Below are 7,083 nucleotides of genomic sequence, written 5' to 3' on the forward strand. Positions count from 1 at the left end.
TGTCACTGGAAGGGATCTGACCCGTCTCCTAGAAACTACTAACTATAATGCCTGGTTAGCCAAGACCATTACACTATGTATTTTAAATAGTGCTTAACACGCTAAATGAGTCATTAGGATATAAACATGCATTTAAGTGTTATGAATGGACCAGGGTTAAAATCTCGGTCAAAAGGAATGGATATTTTATTTAAAATGTTAAACTATACATGGGATCCCATAATAGTATTTAAAAGTTGTTTACGGTCCAAAATGTTCATTACAATTCAAAAGTTACAATCCGCCAACCTAAGCATCAAAAATAGGGTTTAACCTTAGTTCCTCTGGGAAACCTTGGTCATGGTGGTCAAGCGACCGCATATGTACATGTCGCCACCTAAGCTCTCCACTCATGGCTGGGTAAGCTTTTCTTTTCCTTTACATACACCACATAGCACCCGTGAGCCAAGGCTCAATAAGAAAACTTATTACTGGATGCATTCAAGTATTAATAAATCATCATGGAATCATTCTGGGCCCCGCAGCCCTAATCAGATTATCATGGAGTCATCCTGGGGTCTTGTGCTCTGAATAGATGACCATGGAGTAATCCTGGGGTCCTTTGCCCTGAATAGATGACCATGGAGTCATCCTGAGGTCCTTTCCCCTAGCCATGTGACCATCTGGTCGCCGTGGGCATTTTATCCCTAGCTTTGAGTAACTAGCCATGGAACTAGTCAAGCGCTTTAGTTTTCTTCGGCCATAGGGTCGGACGAGCGTGTAACACTCTGTTGATTAGATCTAATCATATCGACCAATGCCCGATGCACTATTTCCGTTCTTGACTGATAAGTCAGTGCTTTACGACCAGCGTTGAGCGCTATTGTCTTCCTTGACTGATAAGTTAGTGCTTTTCTCAAGTGAATAATGTAACCAAGCATTCATAATGCAACATATATTCATATATATAGCACTCAACATGCTTCATCAACAATCATGTATGTCACATAATGGGTGTAGTTTTCTTACCTCAAGCTTGAGTGTAAAATAAATTAAGAATGACCCTTGAGCACAATCCTGACCTTGAGCCCTTAGTGGTAACCTAATCATAACCAAATATGAAATCACATCAATAATGAGCAATTAAAGTTTCCCAGACCAAGTCCTAGTCTTAAGGACCTTGAATCCTACCAAACCGAGTAGTAGATTCGATCCCGAGCCTTAAGGTTTGAAAACCCACCCTTAAAACCAAACCTGGCCAAAAAGAACTAGGCGAGCCGCGACCTACCCCCAAGGGTCGCGGTGCGCCTCACAGACAGACAGCCTCCTATCTGGGTGCTAGGGGCAGGTCGTGACTTGCACTTGAGGTTCGCAGCGCTCTAGCAAGATATAGCCCCATCTTGGCTCTAGGGTTCACACAGGTCGTGGCGCCCAAGAACACAGCCGCAACTTGACCCCGCGAACCCAGCACCCCTGTTTTCCTCAGCTCAAAACTCACCATAAAAACACTTCCAAACCATCGCAAAATACAAACTAAAACTCAATACAATATTACCACAAAACCAGTAATAAAACCCAAGCTTTATAACACTTAAAACACTACTAAAACCCTAATTCTATAACCAAGCTTCCAAACTTAAAAAGCACTAAAACCATAGGGAAAACCAATCAAAAACAGAATTGAAAACCTCACCTCATCTATGAATCAACACCTCCTAGTTGTAGCAATTCAATCTTATACCCCAAGCCTTAGATCCTCAAGCTTGAATCCTTAACCTTAGCCTCAACAATCAAACTTAGAGAGAGAGAAAGAGTGTGCCATGTTTTCATTTGGTTCATTCCACAGCCTTCCCCTGGGCTAAGTCTATCTAATTTTAACCTAAAATTATTAAAATGCCCCTAGGACCAACCTTCCCTCTTAAAGCCACCCAAGGGCAGTTTTGTCATTTGCCACCTACCCCGTCAATCATAATTAACGACCCTCAATTCCAGTTTCTTCCAATATCCTCAAATAATTACCAAATCATTTCCTATTACCCACTCAATCCCGGTAATGTTCTAAGTACCAAATTACCCCTAGGTTCACTTCGAGCCTGGTACTTGACCCCATTATGACTAAACCGCTAACTTTTTTCCTAGGATCGCCTCCTGCTGAATAGCTCAAATATAACCACATAATAATGTGGTCTCACCCATATATCACATACATGCACATAAATATACAAATACGACCTCAACGAGCCAAAATTATGAAAATACACTTCTTATAAGAAACGACCCATATACATGCAAAAACAACCACATAATAATACAACCCACATAATCATGCATATATTCATATAATAATATATTAAATCAATTATTGCCCTCCTGGCCCCCTAATCCAGGCACTAAGCCATATTAGGGAATTTGGGACGTTACACTAACTCCTAGTGGGTAACAATGTCTCAAACCCCTTGGCATAGTAATCACATGACCTACACAGTTTATCAATAATCCTACTAGAAACATAATAGTGTGTATCACCAGAGTCAATCAGTACACTGTAAGAAGTGTAGGCACTAGAAAGATGACATGTCACTACTGAGGGTCTAGCCTCAGCCTCGGCTTGCGTTAGTACAAACACTCAAGCTAGAGTCGAGTTGTCTGCCTTTTTCAGTTCCTCTTTCTTCATTCTTGGGCAGTCCTTCTTGAGATGCCCCACGATTCCACATGAAAAGCAGGCCTTCACCCGACATTCCCCCAGAAGATGTCTTCTACATCTAGCACACTCTGGATATGTCCTCCAGTTCTCATTTCCGCCCTGGTGGCTAATCTGTACACCCCGCAGCCTCCTATTAGGGTCAGAAGCCAAAACAATATCCGGGGTCTTCCTTTTCTGGTCACTAGGGCCTCCACCCCTACTAGATCTTGTAAAGGGAGGTCCCACACTCTTGGTATCCTTTCTGGGCGTGTTCTTGCACTATATCTTATTCTCAGCACCCTCTATAGTAAGAGCTCTCTCTACTACCTGAGCATATGTCATCACTCCAGGTACTATTGTATCTGAAATCCCGGGCTATCATAGAGTTCAGCCCCCTAAGGAATCTCTCCTTCCTAGTCACATCAGTAGGTACCAAGTCTATAACATACTTGGCTAATCTTTCAAACTTCAGGGTGTATTATGTTACTGACATATTTTCCAGAACTAGACTGTTGAATTCATCTACCTTCACAACTCTCACTACATCATTATAATATTTTTCATTGAACAAATCTCTGAATTCTTCCCAACTCATTGTGGTTACATCTTTATTCTGGGACACCACCTCCCACCAGATTTGGGCATCCTCCCAAAATATGTATGTGGCACAGACCACTCTCTCGTTGCCCACCACCCTCATAAAGTCTAGGATGAATGTAATCATGCTCATCCACTGCCCTGCCTTGAGTGGATCTGCGCTACCCTAAAAAATGGAGGGTTTTGTTTCCTAAATAATTCATATAATAAATCCCAACAGTTCTTTATCTCTGTCTGTTGTTGTACGACCAGTACTGTAGCAGCATGTGGAGCCTCTAATGTAGCATTCCCTATCGGAACCTGTTGTTGCCTCAACTGGTGAATCTCCTCTTCCTGCCTCTACAGCCCAACTTACATATGAGCAAGCACCTATTGCCAGTTTTCAGGAGCTGGTGGAGGGTTCTGATCCTGGTCATTACTTCCAACCTGATTTTCAGCGCCGACTGGCTCATTCGATTAACCTAGAAACATACATCCAAGTCTATCTGCCATCAATGACTCAGCTTATTAGGCAGTAATAACAATATTCCATGTCAGCCCATGGTTCAAAATCGATCAAGTAAGCATTCACATGCATTGACAATGCTAATAAGCATCCCAATGGTTTACACATAAACGGTCATGCTAACAAACATGGCGATTCACATTTAACAATCATGCGGATAAGCATGTCGGTTCATGTTCATACTCAAACATGGTGCTAATAAGCATTTTTCGGCACTCATAGACAAATAGTGATGCTAATAAGCATTTCTTTAACATTTAACGGTGTTAATAAGCATTTCTTGGCATACAAGCACATATAACAGTGCTGATAAGCGTGTCTAACATTTAGGGCCAATAATGATGCTAATAAGCATTTCTACAACATTTACAAGCCATAATTGTACTAATAAGCACATCTTTAACATGCATATAGCAGTCAAGGGCCAGGCCCTATCAGAATAACTCATGCTTTTTATTTAGATAGGCAGTTAAGGCATATATATTTTATTTAAGCAATTGCACACATAACTATATTAATAGCTACCAAACCTTGAGTTGAGCTTGTCTTTAGCAGCGAGTGTACATGCCCAGTCCATCATCAGGAACCCTTAAACCATTGTAGCTCTAATACCAAGTTGTAACGCCCTGAAAATTAGGGTCTGTTATCATGCTTGTTTATATTAGTGCTGGACTCGCTAAACGAGTCATTTGGACTAAGACATGTGATTAAGCAACTAATGGTTCAGGTATTAAAAATCTTGGTCGAGAACAAACATTTCCATTGGAAATTTTAGTCTTTACATGGGATCCCAAAATACAAGTTTAAATATTGTTTATAACTCAAGGATTACAAAATAAGCTGACCTAAGCAGCAAAATCGGTTCCAACCCTAGCTCCCCTACGATATCTCGGTTGTGGTGGTCGAGCAGACAACATATATACACATCGCCTCTAACGCTCTCCAACTCATGGCTGGCCAAGCTTCTCATTACCGTTACCTTCACCACAAAGCACCTGGGAGCCAAAAGACCTAGCAAGAAAACATATGAACAGACTCAGATAGTCAATAGAACATAACAACATGCTTAACAGTGATAACTAAAACCAAGCAAGAACTTTGTACAAGGAAGCAACCACAAGGTCACACAAGTGCGTATCATACTTCTATTTATTCAAGTAGCATACGAGTCAGTCAAGTGCATAATACACTCCCAGGGTGGCCTAGCCATAACACCCTGTGCTTAGCGTGCATAGTGTGTATCATGCCTTATAAGCTGAGTCCTGTAAACCCTCGACTTAATAGCCGAGCCTTCTTACCAAGTATGCCATGTACTATTAGGTTGAGCTTTTACTTAAGTCTAATAGACAAATCCTCGACTTATAAGTCGTGCTTTCCAGTCAGGATCACACATCCATATAATACAGTTATCATACACACAGATACAATGAAATATATTATACTTAAATATATATATATATACATGGGCATATTAATAAACATGCTCATTAACTGGGCCCGAGCCCTAATGATGTTACATTTAACAGTTAGGCCAATCTCTAATCGTACTACATTTGACAGCTGGGCCAAGCCCTAATTTAACAACTGGGTCAAACCCTAATCACGTATCTCAGCATCGGGTGCAGTTTTCTTACCTTGATTCTCATGCAAATGATTAAACGACCCTTAGAGCTAACCCTAATCTGAGCATGGCGGAAACCCTAGTCACAACACTAGGTTCATCAAGAATTACCCCAGAACTCGAGTTTCAAACCGAACTTTAACTCTTAAAACCATGGTTCCTAATTAACAACTAAAATGTCCCCCAAGCCCCCAAGCCCCCAAGCCCCCAAGCAGGCTCCCAAATCAAATTCCCTAGCCACTCGGCCTAGCCCTTAAAATTCAGCAAACCAGCATTTCAGGGCCCATGGCACGGTCGGGCCCATAGAAAAATTGGGGCTTCTAGGCCATTGGCGCAGTTGTGCCAACCCCTAGCGCAATCGCATCCCAAAACTCAAGCCCCCCAATTAGAACTCAATTTAGCCTTTTTTGGGACACTAGCTCGGTCGCGCTAGGACGACAGAACCTAAAAATTTGCCCAGAACATGGTGTTCTTCCCCAAATTGCAAACTTACGATTTCCAGCCAAATCAAACCTGAAATCTTACCCAACCAAGTGTTTGTAATATAATTTGAGCCACAAAAACAATATACTAGGCCTAGGCAAAAAAATCCACTATTCAAACCATCACAATCACCCATAGACTCTCAACTAGGAATCAAAAATCACAAAAACCTAAAAACACCATTGAATGTCAAAACAGGGGGAGCCTCACCTCTGAATTTAAATTCTCTGAGGTTTATGATGACCCTAGTAGCCCTTAGACCCAATCCTGAATTGCTATCTCACAAGAATCATGTTCTATTTTCACCAAATTTGCTCCCAAGTTTGATCTCTAATTAGAACTCCTTCAAGGCTTCCAAATGAACATACCAAGGGAGAAAGAGAAGGGAATACATGTGAATGAACCACACTGCCAAGCTTCTGGCCTATTGGTAACCCAAGTGGTCAAATGACCAAAATATCCCTTGCCCCTTTTTACCTTAATAGCTACTCCTAAGGGGAAAATTGTCATTTGGCATAATACCCACCAACCTCAATTATCTCATATAATTCCAAATAACCTATCATACCAATAATCATCAATTGATTCCCGTGACGCTATAATTCCCTACAATATAGCAAATTACCAAAATTCCCCTAAGCTTGCCCCGAGCCGGGTAATTTATCCAGTTGTGACTTTTCTTTTAACCAGCTCCCTAGGATCGCCTCGTTCCGGGTAACTCAAATAAATACACATAATAATGTTTTCATGATTGTATATCACACATATTTACAGTTATACCCTGAGCAGGTCAAAATTATGAAAATGCCATTATAATAAGAAACAGGCCCACATGCATATTTAATACACTTAAACATGCAAGTACAATCATATCATAATAAAATTCACATAATTCACATGATAACATGCTCATAACACATAACACATATGCACCTAATTAAGTCAATTATTTTCTCCCGCCCCCAAGTCCAGGCACTAAGCCATATTAGGGAAATTGGGGTGTTACAGGGTAGCCCAGAGAGTTAGGATCTCTCCAGTACATGAGAGTTATACCTACGCTCAGGCAGTAGGGAGGGCCCTTGTAATGTCCTCCTAATCTAGGACCGTTACACTGTGTACTTTAAATAGTGTCAGACTTGCTAATCGAGTCATTTTTCATAAACGTGTAACTAAGATTAATGTCAAGGGTTAGGGTTAAAAATTTTGGTGAAAGGA

Source organism: Humulus lupulus, chromosome 6 (assembly GCF_963169125.1).
Source record: "Humulus lupulus chromosome 6, drHumLupu1.1, whole genome shotgun sequence".
Lineage (NCBI taxonomy): Eukaryota > Viridiplantae > Streptophyta > Magnoliopsida > Rosales > Cannabaceae > Humulus > Humulus lupulus.